Here is a 17,932-nt window from a genome sequence, read left to right as displayed (position 1 = left end):
GGATCTACGATTTTAAAAGAGCAAGTGTGCGCATCTATGCATGCGGAAGCTCGGAAAACACAGAAGGCTGGAAAAATGAAACGCAATAGCACGCATGTACTCCCGAGCGCTTGGGAATGGATTCAAGCGCTTAGGAGTGGGCTGTATACCAGTTTACTCTCAGACAGAAAATGGCGCTGCTTCACCATGCAAACACCCTTATCTAACTTCTTAACTAGAGAAGATCTTATTTTTAACTTAGGAAAACTTTTATTCTGACTTGAAATTTGTAAGGAACATTTATGTTTTAGGGAAAATGATCTTCTGTGTCTGCATGCCAAAATAAAACCATTTCGTTTAAGAGTGCATCTCATCCCAGCCTGCTGCATAACAAAAATGCCATGCATAGGACTTGAAACAGTCCCGAGCGCTCTGGAGCGCTCTAGAGTGTTTCCAGTTGGGGTTTTGGGACTACATCTCTCGTGGACTACTTGCTCTTGCTTTTTCATTAAGGTATCCCAACCATGCACCAGTATTGAGGACTGGGACAGGTTGAGAGACCCCCCTCAGAAGGGAGAACAACCTCTTGATTTGAACCAAGGATAGAAATGTTTCTACCTTTATTTGATACCTTGCTCCTTGGATAGTTGTGAAAGATCAGAAACTGAGAATACCCTGGATCTCTTGTTTTAGATTAAAAAAAAGACCTTTGAAGTAGGGCAAGAAGTTTTTGTTTTTTTTTTTGAGACCCTTTCCTTTGAACAAGAAAAAGGGAAGAAGAAGAGTTTAGAGAGAGAAAATCCTCCTTTTCAGCTGCAAGACATGGTATATATATAGGGGATATAACCCATGGTTTTGAAAATCAAGTGATTTTTGGAATAAATCCCTTTTTTTTAAAGAAAGAAATCTTCAGCTGATCTCTTCTCTGACTGAGGTTGAGTGTTGACTCACCTCAGCCGGTGCAATGATGGCTTGCATGGATAGTGGGAATCTTCTTCACCCATTGGGCACTGGGAGAGGTCTCGAGCGCTTTGGAGTGGTCTCGAGCGCTTGAGAGTGAGTCAGGCCAGTGGTTTTTGGAAAACAGTTTTGAGCGCTTGGGACTGCTTCAGAGCACTTGGGATTGATTTTGGCCATTTCTTTCAAGGAGCAACGTCTCAATTGGCACATGGCTTGTTCTGATCCATATTCATCATCGGGGAGCCTCAGGGCCACAAATTAAGGAAATTCGACAAGTCCAAATTGGGGTGTCTAAAACGAACTTGGAGAGCAAGCCAATGACCCTCTATAAATACCAAGGGATAGCAGCCCTAAAATGTAGATGATCTCCTACTCTTAAAACCCTAGTTCTTTTCGCTTGCTCTGCCCTTTTCTCATCCTCACGCCAGAGGGCTATTCCAGGGCTCCTCTAGTGTGGTTCTTTAGTCGTGCTTACTTGTGTGTAGGTTAGGTGAAGGCTAGGCGATTCACTCAATCCGAACCAGAGGTTCAGAGGTAGAGGACCAGATTCTTTGGAGCCCCACAATTGGTGAACCTGACGTGAAACCTCTTCTTGGATCCGCGGTGGCTCTACCTCCCTCTCTCTTCTCAGTTTCCTCTCCCTTTGAATCAAATCATCGTTTCTCAGCCAAAATGGGTGGAGCACAACCAAACACACTCCCTCCCAGAGGACACCACCATCACTCCTCCTCCGATCGGCGGCCATATCTATGTCTCTATGCCCTCTATCGCGGGGCTCTCTCCCACCTCAAGACACAATAATAGCTTACGTTTAGTCGCTAGAGAAGCAATTGGGCGGACGCGACAGAAGAAGGCCCCCCTCAAGGTGGGGTTGGCTAGGTTCAGCGACACAAAGAAGACACTCCGACGGACTAGGAGTTAGGAGATCTTCCAATACAATGACTACAAAGACCATGAAGTGGTTGATACACAATCGAGCCACATAAAGCTCAAGCTCGGCGGAGAGGGACAAAGCTATCACTACAAAAAGTCCAAGGACAAAGTCCAATCGACTGTTCAGCACTTGCGCCATCAATGGCCTTCGCCCAACCCTCAACTGTTGGGACTTTTTAGAGTCCAATCGACAATTCGGCGATTGCGCCATCAAAGGCCTTCGACGAACCCTCAACCATCGGGGTTTTTTAGAGTCCAATCGACTGTTCGACATTGCGCCATCAACAGCCTTCTACCAACCCTCAACCATCGGCACTTTTTAGAGTCCAATTGACTGTTCGGCGCTTGCGCCATCAACGGCCTTCGGCTAAACCTCAACCGTCGGGGCTTTTTAGAGTCCAATCGACTGTTCGGCACTTGCGCCATCAATGGCCTTCGGCCAACCCTCAATCGTCGGGGCTTTTTAGAAGCTTATGCCATCAACAACCTTCATATCAAGTTGGCCAACTCTCAAAACCGTTGGGGATTTTTAGAGTCCACAAGACGTTCAGCGCTTGCGCCATTGAAGACCTTCATATCGGTTGGCCAACTTTCTCATGCCGGAGGGCTTTCTAGAATCCGCATGGCATTCGGCCCTTGCACCATCAAAGGCTCTTGTTACGGTTCGGCCACTGATATTCAACCAGACTCATTATCAATTTCTCTTGTACTCTATTTGTACCAGAAGAAGTTGAGGGGCTATTGTAGTGGTCCGAATATTCTGGTTCGGCCACAGTCACTACGTTCGGTGGAAGGCCACGATGCTACCCTCTATGGTTCAGCCGAAGCTAGGCCACGAGGCTCGGCTCAGCTCGGAGTTAGGCAGCTAGGCTCGGCCATGTCTCCCATGACAGCTCCCTCGAGGCTCAGCTCGGCCCGGAGCTAGCCGACTAGGCTCGGCCATGTCTCCCATGTCAGCTCCCTCGAGGCTCGGCTCGGCTTGGAGCTAGGCGACTAGGCTCGGTCATGTCTCCCATGGCAGCTCCCAAAAGGCTCGGCTCGGCCTGGAGCTAGGCAACTAGGCTCGGCCATGTCTCCCATGACAGCTCACACTAACTGCCTTATCTGCTACGTCACGGGTGATGTCAGCCAACGCATGTCAGATGCATAGATGAACTTGGAGAGCAAGCCAAGGACCCTCTATAAATACCAAAGGATAGCAGCCCTAAAAGGTAGATGATCTCCTACTCTTAAAACCCTAGTTCTTTTCGCTTGCTCTGCACTTTTCTCATCCTCACGCCAGAGGGCCATTCTGGTGCTCCTCTGGTGTGGTTCTTTCATCATGCTTACTTGTGTGAAGGTTAGGTGAAGGCTAGGCGATTCACTCAATCCTAACCAAAGGTTCAGAGGTAGAGGACCAGATTCTTTGGAGCCCCACAATACCAAAGCCCAAGAGAAAAAAAAGAACAACTGTGCGACCTTTTAATTTCAATAGAAGAAGAGTCCAAAAACCTATAGGATGCAATAAAATTAGTGTACTTATGTCATTCTGTGTTCTTAGTAGTAATGGGTTTATAAATAGTTGGTTGAGTCCTTCACTTAGTAGTTTTTATCATTTTGAAGAAGTATTATCAAGATCTTAAGACTTTTTTGTATCCTTTTTGGGAATTTCTCTCCCTATATTATCTATGGATATTTTGGTTTGCATCATATTGCTAGAGATCTAAATTTTGTGGAAAAAATGTGATACCGAAGATACATAAAGTGTAACTAGAGAATGCCTATGCAATTATTCAGCCTCAACCTGAAGTCGACTATCCTATTCTACATGACAAATGTGGCAAAAATTTGTCCCCATGTTGAGTGGAGGGAAGTGTTCATTTCTCTCTTCAAACTCAACATCTACACCTTCTAATAAGAAACCCATAATCGAACAACAAAAAGCTTAGACCACGAACGGACTAACAAACACCAAATATTTAGCATATTGTCTAGTCTTGAAGGCACGTCCCTTCCCATAAGTACAATGAGATTAAAAAAAAATAGTCATAAAGGGGACACCACAGAACCTATTTTATTCAACTAACAATATTGATTTCCCATAACTAGGAGGCTAGTTAAAGGTAATACACTGAGCCAAACACCTTATTGTGAAACTGACAACTGACATACTTTTGAGGGAGACTACCGCTGGTCCACTGCATAATTATTGTAGCCTTCCACGCCACAAAGCTATATGGGCTTCCATATTGTCAAGCAATAGGATGATTCCAGGATTCAAAAATGACACCCGCAAATAAAGTTTTTTAATCTGAATTTCGCAAACTGCAGCAAGGTGATTTGACATACTTGGTGACATAGAAAGCAAAATGGAGGTGGTTCTAGCAGAGTTGTGAATCTCATTCCGTACCGGCCGGTACGTACCAGATTTGTGAGAAACCGATAAGTTGACCATCTGATACCGTTCTGGCACTAATACCAGCGCTTACCAGTCGGTATCGGAAAATTCGGCGAATCTCGGCCAAGATGTCTTTACCAGAAATTTCGGCCGGTATTTTGCAAAGCTGGGCCGTTTGTAATTTCATCCGGTTCCGGCGAGTTCCAGCCTTACCGGCGAGTCCCGACGTTACATACCAAAGTGAGAATAGGAGAAATAAAATAAAAACAAAAAGAAGGGGAAGAAGACATGAAGTTATGGAGAACAGAGGGAAAAGGAAAAGTATTTCTGGAATCGATTTCTGTTCAGATCTAGTCTTCTAGAGACATTCCAATGAACTTCTCCGTCTTCTTCACGCCTCTTCACTCTTCAGTAGGTTCCTACCAAAGTTTTTGGTTTTGTCGTGCAGTGATGGAGTGGGTAAGTAAAGTAACAGCTGTATAGCAGGAGCAGGTGGTGTGTTGTACATCAGCTATATAGAGTGTTTTTCTTTTCTTTTCTTTTTTGGATTTGTAAGGAAAATAATAAATTTAAGTCAATTATGTTGATTTTGTTGTCTTAATACATGTATTTTATGATGAATTGCATGGTATGAGAATTTTTTTTTGAGTTATAATTATTTATAATTATTATATATATTATAGTTGCGGTAAATTCGAAACGATACCCGGTACCTGACCGGTACTGATACGTACCGTACCAGTAAGAAAATCGGTGCCCTGTCCGAAACGGCATTCAAAACATTGGGTTCTAGTTCTTTAGGTACAGAGGAAAAAATTCACAGTCATATTTCAAGGCACAAATAAATAAAAACGCACAGGGAACAAAAATATACTTGAAGGGTCCCTAATTCAGCATCTTTTCAATCTAATTACCTAATCATCACACCACACAAACTATTTCCATCACGTTTTGAAAAAGCAACTACCTACCATGTTGGGCCTTGAGCTATGTAGCACCGACACTCCAAAAGGGCGTTGTGTCCACGTATTGGACACGGGGACATGGCAGGAACATATATTGGACACGTCACGTGGCGTGTCTAATAATTTTTATTATTTTTTGATAGGGGACACGCAAGGGACACGGCTAGTGGTCAAAATGTAATATTTTTTAAATTTTGGGGTTAATATAAAATTATTCAAAACATTTGGGTTAAACTGTAATTTTCCCTTTGAAAAAAATTTATACAATTTGTAAAATTATTCATATTCAATGGGTCACAATTTATTATATATATATATATATATATATATATATATATATATATATATATATATCTGTGTATGTATATGTATGTATGTATGTATATTTATTTATTTATTATTTATTTATACACGTGGCGTGTCTCCCGCCGTGTTCGTATCCCCATTTTTTTAGAATTGTCGTGTCCCATGTCCGTATCTATATCCGTTTCCATGCTACATAGGCCTTGAGTAGTCTAAACCACAACTTTACTTCCTGGGCATAAAACAGAATATCAAAATATGAGGGTTTAACAAGTACTTGGCAGACGTCCAGTTTGAAATTTATCTATCACTAGTTAATTAACAAGTAGACAAAAGGACCTGGAATAATGGGCAGAGTTGGACATTACACTAATGAACTTAAATTAGTTAGACTATGACAAAATGTTCTCGATCTAACCCACATGGGACACTTCCGTAAAACAAAACAAGAGTCTAAAATCAAGTAAGCGAAACTAAGAGGAAATGGAAAGAAATAAAGCCAGTTACAATGAAAATGGTGTGAAGAATAATAAAATTATGGCATCCAATTCAAAGTAAAACAATGCTTACCACATGCACAACCCTTTCGTTCGCATTTTAGTATCTCTATTGAGACGAGCATGGCCACCTGAAAGAAGAAAAATGAGGATTGGTGACTATATAAAAGGCTTCATTAGAAATGAGACCACCATCTCATCCATTTGTTCAACTACATTTAATGTTCAAGTTCGTGTGAATCTGACTGATAACTTTAACCTATAGTGAACCAACATTGCCGAGCCTAGAGAAAAACAAAAAGATTGGTGCACAAACTTCAGTGGTGTCTAGAGAAAGCCAAATCTTCTGAACCCTAATTGCTTCGAAACCCAAACTATCGTAATCAATATTTTTTGAACCCAAGTTGAATATACTATGGCCGAAAGGACAAAGATGATTCCCTGAGCACAGTCAAAGAAGGGGAAAATGTAAAACTACCATTTCCATCAACCAAAATGAAGGACAAGGATGTGTTTGAAACGATTACCTTAAGCCTCTTGTCAACACGGTAGAGTTCCAAAGAGCATGTTATGGTTGTGGTTATAAAATCACAGTAAAATAACTTGCGAACAAAATTCCAAATTCCAAATCAAATGGGTTTCTAAATGAATTTTCCAAACCATTGAGAAACAAATGGCTACACATACAATTTCATATATGAGGTGGCAGCACAGTGGATTTCCAAAGAGCATGTTGTGGTCGTGGTTATAAAATCACAGTAAAATAAACTTGCAAACAAAATTCCAAATTCCAAATCAAATGGGTTTCTAAATGGAATTTCCAAGCCATTAAGAAACAAATGGCTACACATACAATTTCTTATTTGGGGTGGCAACTAATTATAACAACCATCATAAAAGTCCCAATGTCTAGAGAAAAAAAACCCACATTCCCCTGAAATTGACCTTTATACAGGTCATTCCAAGTGACAATAGATGCCTTTGAATTACCTCAAGAAACAAAAACCATATCTTTGCTCATGTGGCAATATAATAAATAAAATTTGTCATGTGCATGTTCATATCCATTTTGGTTTATTTTCTCAACTCACAAGCATCAAGCACTTTAGTGGAAGTTACTGCCATTGCATATTGGAGTTACATCTGCTAAAATGGACCTTCATACAGAGTATTCCGAGTGATAGCAATTGCTTTGGAATGAACAAATAACAAAAACCAGTGTTAAACATTTGTCCACTTGTGTCTGGGTTCTCATCAATAAAAGTTCTTATGTGCGTGTCCATATCCATATGTGTCTGTATCCAAAGATGTATTCGTATCCTAAAACAAGAATTTCATATGTAAAAGTAAAATCAAAACAATGATACTGGAAAAGTAAGAACTTGTATATCGAGAAAGATGCCCTATTAAATTTGACGGTATTGAACCCTTGAAACTCATGAAAAACTAATGACCACAGCAAAAATAAAACATAAATGTAATATGAGAGGCACAGCTGACCTAGGAGTTCCCACTTGCAATTGAGCGGGTGGACATATGAGGGTTGGGAACCACACAAAGCTTTGCTATTCCAAAATATGTAACCTCATAATAAAAATAAGATTAAGCATCAATCAAGCAATGATACAATGAAGATTAATATTTTAGAGCTAGTGAACAACGCAACTCAACACCTTCTTTAATACTCCCTCCGTCCCGATTTGTTTGTCCAATTTGGAAAATCCAACTTATTAAGGGGGCACAATCATTACACTTTGAAAACTAAATTTTCTACAAATACCCTTCAATTCAGAATGTACTTGTCACATCAATTTAAGGAAGAGAGAAGGGAAAAAGAGTATTTTTATAGAATTTCTCCCTTGGTCATCTAAAATTGGACAAATAATTTGGGACAATGAAAAGTCAAAAAGTAGACAAATAAAATAGGACTGAGGGAGTATTTTAGAGCTAGTGAACAACGCAACTCAACACCTTTACCTCCATTTATCGGATGCTATTTTCTTCAAGTGTTTGTATACAAAGGAGAAAAAAAAGGAATAAAGAAGGCCAAAAAACGAACATTCGGTAAATAAGTACAAAAAATACACCAGGGACGCCGACATGCCAGAAAGAAAACCACACTGCATACATATAGACGCGGGGAGAAACACGTACACTAAGTTAGCATTTGTTTTGAATAATTTTGGTATTTGCCAACCTGATATTCACGTTTACCACACCCCAGCCGTGTCTGTGTCCCTACTAATTGAAATTGTCATGGACGTGTGTGTATTCGTGTTTGGGCATGAATATGTGTTTGTGTTTGTACTTTTTAGATGACTATCAAGCTGCTAGCGACCAGTGGTACTTGGGGAAAAAATGATACCACAATCGTACCTCGCCTAGATCCAGCAATAATATCAATTTCTCATCATAGTAGTCTACCTCAAGGGTAAACAAATCTTCACTTGAGTAGAGATTATGAAAATTTAACAAAGCTAGTCAAGAATAAAATGGGAAGTCTTCATAGAGAATGCTTTGATGCGCTATATAGAAGTAATCTACACCACGCGCATAATGAAATGGACATAGTTCATGCATAAACTTGTAACCAACAGCCTAACCTTTTTTTCCAAATGACGAAAGATGAGCTTCTTACAAAACCGGTTGCGTGGGGTTATCTTCCTACACAATGGAGCCCAACGAAAAAAGAACAAATATGATAAGCTCCAAATCCCACAATGGGGAGACTGAGTTGTTAGTCTCGCTAAACATAACAGTCATTTAATATCATTAATCAAAGAGATTGGGAAAATAGGGAAAGGTGGCAAGATCAAAGTTCCAACAAAAGAACTTTACAATAGAGTAGTGGACTTTAAATCCCCAAAGCATTTGAAAGTAAGATATTTTGACAGTAGCTAACAGAAAGTGATCTTGTTTTATACCAAAGGCTTAAATAATTTCAGCATACATGTTTCTAACCTCGGACTCACAAAAGCTTGTGTTGTGAGTAGTGATCCGCAATGAACATAAACGATAAACGGAAACAGAAATAGGAGACTTAATGGTGGCATATTTTTTGGTTGGCTACCAAAAAATTGGTAAGTTTTAAGAGGGAGCTACACAAAAGCCGCCACAAAAAAAGTACCGAGGGGATAGGCCAACAATAGCTTGAGTCAGTGACCTCCATAATTAATGTTGCATCAACCACAGTCACTTAAAATGAAGCATTTGTCTAAAAATAAAAAATGCGTCTATCTACATGTAAGGAGGGTATTTACCTTCCGAAAGACCAAAAAAGGCTTCAAGGAAGCAAAAATTGTTGTTGCCAATTTGTTATTTTTGGCATGTTGCTAGAAGTATCCGACGCGACCTTCTCTTACGACTGCTTTTGTGCACCTCACTGCCTACAACAAAAGAATATAGAGTAACCAACAGCAACGATAGTAAGCATGAAAATCAGTTTCAAACCTCATCACCATTAATTTAGATTTGTGTTAGGGCCATTTAGAACACAAAACGTCCAAACACCCCAACTTGCAGAATGCACTATAATGAGAATGAATTAAGCGACACTACCTTCTGATGAGTACTCATTGGAATGGTCTTAATGGTTCAAAATCAAAATAGCTGGAAAAAATAAAAAATTAGCCATAAAATCAGAACTTAGAACCATCACATAAGTTAAGAGTAGGATACAGCAAACTTGATTGTAATGGTTTGCGACTGCAAGGGAGGGAGTAGGTGTTACGATGGAGAGGTGATGCAACAGGTACACGTCGCAGCCGATGTTGGTAGCATTTGTGGTTGTTGACAACCAATAGACATAAAGCTTATTGCCATTATTTAGACATCCAATAGACATACTATAGCAATCGGAACACGAAATAATTTTGAATAAATAGAGCTTACCTCTCAGTAAGAAGGCCAATACCCATAGGAGGTAAATGACGATGGCCGGATGATCTTTATTCTTTAGGCTCATAAGTTAAGCCAATACATGTTACCAGTAGCAAGTAGCAAATATAATGGTTAAGTTGACCAATTGATTCATTGACATAGGAGGCATAACTAACAATGACATAAAGAACCCATAGTCCCATACTCTACCACAACCCCCAAACCACATTCAAATATTCAAATTCGTAAGTTGGTTTGAGTCATTTTAACAAACACCGATGCTACGAACTCCATTCATAACCATCCAAAAATATAGAGGAGATATTTAAAAAAATTCAAGTTCGTTGTCCCTCCCCAAAACTATCAAGATTGATGCTTCTCTCTCTCTCTCTCTCTCTCTCTCTCTCTCTCTCTCTCTCTCTCTCTCTCTCTCCAAAGGAAGTTTACAAAAATCTGAAATCATCAGTAGAACATTAGTTAACCAATGCCACTTTGTTTCCTTACACTACCAAATGATCCACCAAATCTAAAGAGATAAATCACAAGGAGGATATTCGTATAGAACTTTTTTGATTCAACAAAAAGTAAAAATCGAAACGAAAAATAAGGGCTAAAAAAATATCATCAAACCTTTGTTGCTTGAGGAGCGCTGTCGGTGATGATTCTATTAGCGAGAGAAATAGAGGGGATAGGAGGGATGGGGGCCAATGGGAATAAAAATGAAACAGTGGTGAAGCTAGTGATTGTTAAGAGAATCGTTGGACAAGGATGGGGCAGTCGACTGAAGATTGAACCACTACTAGCAACTTAATCTATCGATTGAGATCGAATCCGAGAACTCGCTATCTTGGAGGAATTGGACAGAATTGGGCGGGCACTAAGAAGGGATGAGAACTGACCCTAACCCTTAGATCAAAACCCATAGTGAATCATAGCCGTTGGAGCCTACAAAAAGTTAGTTTGTGTCTGCACATTTAAAAAAAAAAAAAAAAACCCCTTGTATTGTTATATGGAGGATACAGACACATACATGGATACGGACATGCACATAATGGTTAATATAAGAACCTCATAAGTAAAAGTGCAATCAAAACAAAGATACTTGAAAAGTAAGGACTTGTATATCGAGAAAGATGCCCTATTAAGGTTACAGAAGGCGCGTATCTAGTTTGTCCCACGTTCTCATCCATCGTAATGTTCTCAGTGTTCTAAAAGGCGGCCGCCTAGGCCGATTAGTCCCCACCTAAGCGCTAGGCAGTGGTCCAACGCCTAGATTAGACAGCCAACTAGTCCCCACCTAGGCGCTTGGTGGCCGACTAGTCGGTGCCTAGGCACTAGGCGACCCTTTTCCACCCGACTAATGCCTGGTGATTTTTAGAACATTGAATGTTGTACATGCTTAAGATGTAGCTGCAGGTAGCAAGTCTCAAATCAGAAAACTTGAAATTGTCATTGCTTAAGAGTGTGTCCAAAGAATAAGGGCATGTGGCACGATCAAGCACATTCTCCCGCCCATCCTTTTTTTTTTTTTTTTTTTTGGAAAACATGCAAATGTAAGAAGCAATTTTATGTAAAAGCTACAAAAGAATATGATTATAACAAGGAACAAAATAACAAGACATTTATTACTCATTGGTTAAAACCTTTTAAACAATAGCATGGTAGAAGAGCTCCAAGTAAGCTCAGAAAAAAGTTCCAAAAAATTACCTACTCCCCACCTGCCTACTCCTAACAAGAAGTTAATTGAACAAACTTAGGCACAGGGGAATGCAAAAGACAACATGAGAATAAAATTTCCTATGTCCACTGAAGCAAACACATGCACAAGAAAAAATTAAAAATTAAAATCAGATTTAGATGTTCCCTCTTTTGACATTACGTAATCACACAGTTGCATAAAATGTTTACTCCATATCAAAACCAAAAGACTAAATAATAGGCACTCACCAATCATTGCAAATGCAGCTATGACACTTGTCCAAGCATACCAACTTCAAACAGTAGCACAGATACTAAGAGAAATTTCTAGTTAACTAAGAACCATTTCTAGTTATAAAGTGAGAAATGGTTTTAAGAACTATAAAATCTTACCTTAGTCAGCATAACCAAAATAGTTGATGAAGGCCTTCGGCCTTCCTATTAAAAACTTGCATTCAGAAGTGGCGGTATGTAGAAAAGTGCTAACAAGTTAGGTACTTAAATAGTCATTTGATAAAGTTATAGCAATCCAAAAGACTTTCAGCGTGAGCAATGTGCTTTATAACCCAAAAAAACACATAGCTTAAAATGGATCAAGAGGAAACTTATTTGTTTCGGCCAAGAAAACTCATTAAGAAGGAAACTTCTTTATATGAGGGCCTCCACTACGTATTAGCATAGAAAATAGACTGGGAGAAGCGGGATATGTGATATAACCATTCAAATACAAAAACTAAAAACGGGGCTAAGGTATGGATTTGCAACATGAAGAGGTCTAGGAAATTTCCGAACAGCCCAATTTCTCAAAAGTCAAGAATTTCAACTGAATGCGATAAACTACAATTAGAGGAAAAGATGAGGGAAAATATGATCGAAAGTCATTGCATCAGCATAACAACTTTAGCCTCGCAGATCTAGATATGATTATTTGGATTAGTTGGTTCTTCTATTAACAACTTAACCAACCCCATCAAAAACTAGGACATACAATACACTGATACATCTATGAACTCCCAAAGGAATTCCATTTTGTAAAGAATTGTCTAGCTAAAGTGAACTTTTGAGATAGGCTAGAAGCAATTGAGGATAAAAGGGGCTTGCTTGGGTCAGCATTGCAGACTTGCAATGCCTCCAAAACTACAAGTCCCACTATTCCTCTTGCTTGTAAATTCACAACTTTGTCCTCTTGATTTGAATTTTTTCAGTAGGCTTAGATATTAGGTTAAATTCATACAACAAAAACTAATCACATAACAAAAAATAATACCGTGAAAGTGTATGAGAGAGAGAGAGAGGAGAGAACATGACTCAAATGCATTCATTGTGTGCAGGAAGTCGAAAGTCAAGTTGTATCGAGCGGAGAGGGGCGGCGGGAGATGAATGCGGAAAACCCTAGCTTCTTCATATGGCAGAGTTGCAGGGTTTCGAGGGATTGTACACAAAAGGCCTGCAATACATATATTTGGTTGTTCACAGTCAAAATCAACGAAACAAGTAGAAAATATGAATGCACACACATAAGAGTACATGCAGTGATTTGTAAATACACACACATAATATTCTTATTGTGAATCGTATAGTGTTTAATGTAGAAGAAATTAAGTTACTGATTTTCCCAAACAAATTAAGTTAATAGAAGAACAAAGCCTAGCCCTAAATTCTCAAATCCTTATGTAAAGGATCAAAATTTAACTACCGCACTTACCAAATCCCTCAAGAAATTAAAGATCCAAGAAAGCCCAAGAAAATCGAACACCTTGAAACCCTAACAAAAGGGATGAAAATAATCTACAAAATCAGGACCAATCAATAGAGGGAAACGTTCCTATATACAATAATCGCAGCTACTGAAACAGAGGATTGAGAAATCGTGGGCTAGATGCTTATAAGGTGGGGACTGAAACCCTAACCCTAGAATTGCAAAAAATTAACGAATGAGATAGAAAAAGGGATCAATCGGTAGCAGAAGACGAGAACGAACTTAAGGTTTGAGTTCAGGATTTGAAGCTCGATTCAGATGAGAATAAACTCACACACACAGAGAGAGAGAGAGAGAGAGAGAGAGAGAGAGAGCGCGTTGGAACCGAAACGCTTGATTGGAACAGATTAATTATGACGCTCACCGGAGAGAGAGAGAGAGAGAGAGAGAGGGAGGGGGGGGGGGGGGGGGGGGGGCCGTGGGAACGGACGAGGGAGGGAGGAGTCGACATAGGGGTCATTCCACTTTCTCCAAAAAATACTTTTTGAAAAAAAAGGTAATTTCAAATTCAAAAATTATGTGTTTACGCAAATAATTTTCCTGCCAATATGGATCTTGTCTGATAGATCTCATTGAGATCTTTAAAACGATGCAAAAAAATTGAAAAATTATTTTTATTTTCGTTATATTTGAGTTTGAAATTACCTTTTTTTTGAAAAAGAAGATTTTGAGAGAAAGCAGAACGGGGCCATAGAGAGAGAATATGTTTCTCGGTTGTGAGTTGTGCGCTGGAGAGGGAAGACAAAGGGAAATTCAAAATGTTTGCAAGTGTTTAGCCGTTGATTGGATATTGATTTGTTTAGCCGTTGATTTGTTGGCCTAGGGTTAGCGGGGTAGTTTAGGGTTAGCGGGCAAGGGGGAAAGAAATTAGATGTGGCAAATGAGCGGGTTTGGGTAGATTTAGGTGGGTTGAAATGGATCGCGAGTTGAATATGGACAGATTGAATACAGATCAATTGTAGGCAGGTTAAAACTTGGTAGGGAGAGATAGATATAGAAAATTTATTGGGGACCGTGCGGAAAGATTTTTAAGACCCTCAAATGAACAAGCTCGGAGTAATTTGCTCTCCTATTGCCAAAGGATCATGCAGTCGCAAAAATTTGTTATTTGTCACGGGATGCCAAAAAAAAAATATTGTTTTGGCTACTTGCCACGGGTTGCAAAAAAATAATGCGGTCTTGCCATTGTCAGCCCACTGGGATGACGATAAGTACACTAGAAAATAAGAAAAACACGTAATCCTATATACTTTTTACACCCTTTAATACACATTCACACACTTATAATTGTCCGCCCATTAAGCTGATTTTAGAATTTTCCAAAACAATGTTTGTAACACACAACACTCCAACGCTAAAAGTGACCCGTTGATAATAATATGGTTGCACATAGTATACTTGTTTACCCATCTATACTGAATTTGGGGAGTGATGAAAAATAAATTAGAGTTAATTTTCACACTTCCTAAATTGTTACTTTGGGGAGTGCAAAAATCAATATAGAGTTGATTTCCGAACTCCCAAGAACAATTTGGGTAGTGCAAAAATCAATCCCCTTGAATTTTTTCTACATTAACCCAGGGCCTCACATTCGAAATTCACATTAAGCCTCCAAAATACCAAGGTCAGTCCTGGATGACATATAGTGCATATGTTACATAGATAATGTGACGCCCCATATCCAAGGAAAAGATTGGGGTTGAGGCCATGGTGACCCTAGGACTTGATGTGAGTGAAAAGACCCAAGTAAAGTTGTGGTGACCCTATCTTGGTGAAGTGCAAGTTGTGAGCTATAAGTAATAGATTCTAACCCTACCTTTGTATAAGGCCTTTTAAAGCCGTGAGGGCGTCAAAACGCATTATAACTTTACAGTTGAGCGTGCTCACCTCTGGAGTAGTCCTATGATAGAAGTCCATGGAGCTTGGACGTTTAAAGCAGATAATATTGTACTAGACAAGAGCGGATCCTTACAAATAAGGAGCATCAATTTATATCTTTACCTCTGTTTCTCATTCCAATATGCCCATCATGCATCTTTGTATTTCTTTCTCTCTCTCAAACAACATGTACAGTAATAAGACCGAACATTTTTTAAATCTAAAAAATTGTAATCATCGTCATTGTTACTTTGACTTTCTCTCACCTTATCATGCAGTCTTGATGGGTATCCGAAGACAGGAAATTCGTAGAGTCCAGCCTCATGTAAACAAACATAAATTTGACGAAGCCTAAAACCAGCCAAAAATAAACATCTTCCACAACCAACATTTCGACCAATAAATGTAGTATATTATTTTATTTACAAAAAATACTATAGCATGAACAAATGGGGAGTGCCTAAAAAAAGAAAAGAAAAGATCCATTAACCATAAAAATAAATTAGAAATAGAAAAGATGACATTTAAGAGAGAGAGGTGTTACTGAGAATATTCCATATCTTTGTGTCTCACACTACTAACCTCATCACATGTGCGGTGGACCTGCAGTAAAACATCCAACGCAAAATGAAATAAAGATCATGAGAACACTCAATAAGTGGTAACTCAAAGAATATGGAGTACTTAAATATTGGTCCTCCACTTTAAGTATGGATTATGTTTCATCCCGTCCACTTTTTGGGATTGAGTTTGCATCCTCAAATTTGAATAAACTCTATTTTGCCTTTATTCCCCCGGTAAGACATTATCACATGATTTTGGAAATTGGCTATTAGGGCGTTCAATTTTGGAACCAAAACATTTCTTTTTCATCCTACGCAAGATTTTAGGAATTTCAAGTCAAACCCTTTCCTGGAACCAACCCAATACACAAACCCTACCCAAGAGTCTGTAAGAGTTGAGAGGCAATCAAGGGTTTATCATAGTCAATCAGGAGGTGGTGATGGCAATTCTCAGGTCATAACTCTTCGGCATCTATGGTGGTGATTCCATCCCATTTCTCTGCCGAACCCGTAACCAACTCCGTCAGCCACCCACAACTACAATCGACGATCTTAGCGATTGGTTTCTAAAATTGGAAATGAATAAATTTTGAGTGTTACAAAGGAAGTAGATAAACCCAATTGACTGTGATAGTTCAACAGTTAAGCCCTTGTTAGAATTAAATCGAAGTTCAAGTACTCCTCTGCATGCAGCTACGTGTACAATTAAAGGAGAGATCAGTTATTCGCAGCACGCACGCAAGCAAAAATTAGCAGTAAGTCTTTTTAATTCAAGCTCATATTGAACCCATTTTCAACTCATCTAAACCCATGTAAATATGGGTCGTTATGGATTCAACTCATATCAACCCATTATACAATATTGGTGGATTGAGTTGGGTTAAAAATGGGCGAGTTAAAAAATATGTGTTGAAGTTGCCACCACTAAGTTTTGCATTAGGATGAATGGTGGGTTGTTGGCTGATGTGTGGGGTTGGGGGGGAGGGGGAGGTGGATTTGGTGACAGAGGGTATCACAGTCCTTTTAACATTTTTCGTTAACAGTGTTAATATGACACTTTAGTCCGAAACTATAAGGGGGTGAATTGATCATTTCCAAATGTGAAGGAGGTGATGTGACAAAGGCTTAAACTACAAAGAGGTAATCTATACTTTGCCGCTTTCTTTTTTCTTTTTTTTTATAACCGGCCAACTAGGGGGCGACTATTCGCAGCCCCGTATTTTCTCCCTTAGACCGTTAAAAATTTTCAATTATACTCGACAGTTAGTTACCGAAATTGAGATACATTTTCAGCATACAATTACCGAAATATAATTTTTTTTTCGATAGCTATTTGCCGAAAATATATGTTCAGCAGTTGTTTACCGAAGGTTAAACATATTTTCGACATGTAGTTACCGAAATATAATCTTGTTTTCCACAGTTATTTACCGAAATGTTATGTATGATTTTCAACAACCATTTACCGAAATGTAGTGGGTTAAGAGAGAAAATACGGGGCTACGAATAGTCGGCCCCGCCAACTAATGTGCACCTCCACTGGAAACCAATACCACCATCCCTTTCATATCTCTGAGTAGGAGTTACCGAGCAAAACTAGTCTTTGTGTAGGAATTACTGTGCAAAACTAGATTCACCGGGGAGATCATATCTCTAATGTCTTTTGGCTCGTGGTTTTTGAATGATCAACTTTATTCTCACGATTTGAGTAGCAACAAACATCTAATAAAGCTAGACTCAACGAAGCAAACCCGAAATTACTCCTGGTGAAATTGCTCCTGGTGAAATTGCTCCCTCGCCAGAAGTAATTGAGAAGGCAGGCCAGCATTATAATGTTATGTTAGTTATTGTGGAATTTGCAATACGAACAGGTGCTTAAGTTAAAAAAGGAGAAGAAAAAGAAAGAAAAAAAAAACAGGATTGTGAAAATAAAGGTACTCCGGCAAATAAACAAATATTCTTGTTTATTTATTCTCTACAAAACTTCGGTTTTATGTAAAATTTCACAGAACATACCAAAATGGGCATGAGTAATGGCCCACTGCAAAGGGCTCCTCAAACCTATTACAATGTGAACAACACAAAGTTTAAACTCAATCTGTACATTTCGCCTTCTCACTTCGCATCCTCTCAACTTCATC

General features: G+C 39.1%; 1 long non-coding RNA gene across 1 annotated transcript; it reads right to left on the bottom strand.

Moving 5' to 3' along the window:
* Positions 1-7,528: 7,528 nt before the first annotated feature.
* LOC131335314 (uncharacterized) lies at positions 7,529-9,782 on the bottom strand. The gene is made up of 3 exons (XR_009202494.1): positions 9,275-9,782; positions 8,618-8,678; positions 7,529-7,598 (listed from the first exon to the last, which is right to left on the bottom strand). It is a non-coding gene; the product is annotated as an uncharacterized LOC131335314 (long non-coding RNA).
* Positions 9,783-17,932: the final 8,150 nt, after the last annotated feature.

Source organism: Rhododendron vialii, chromosome 1a (genome assembly GCF_030253575.1).
Source record: "Rhododendron vialii isolate Sample 1 chromosome 1a, ASM3025357v1".
Taxonomy (NCBI): domain Eukaryota; kingdom Viridiplantae; phylum Streptophyta; class Magnoliopsida; order Ericales; family Ericaceae; genus Rhododendron; species Rhododendron vialii.
Note: the sequence above shows the minus strand (reverse complement) of the source record. Positions and strands in the feature narration are given on the sequence as shown.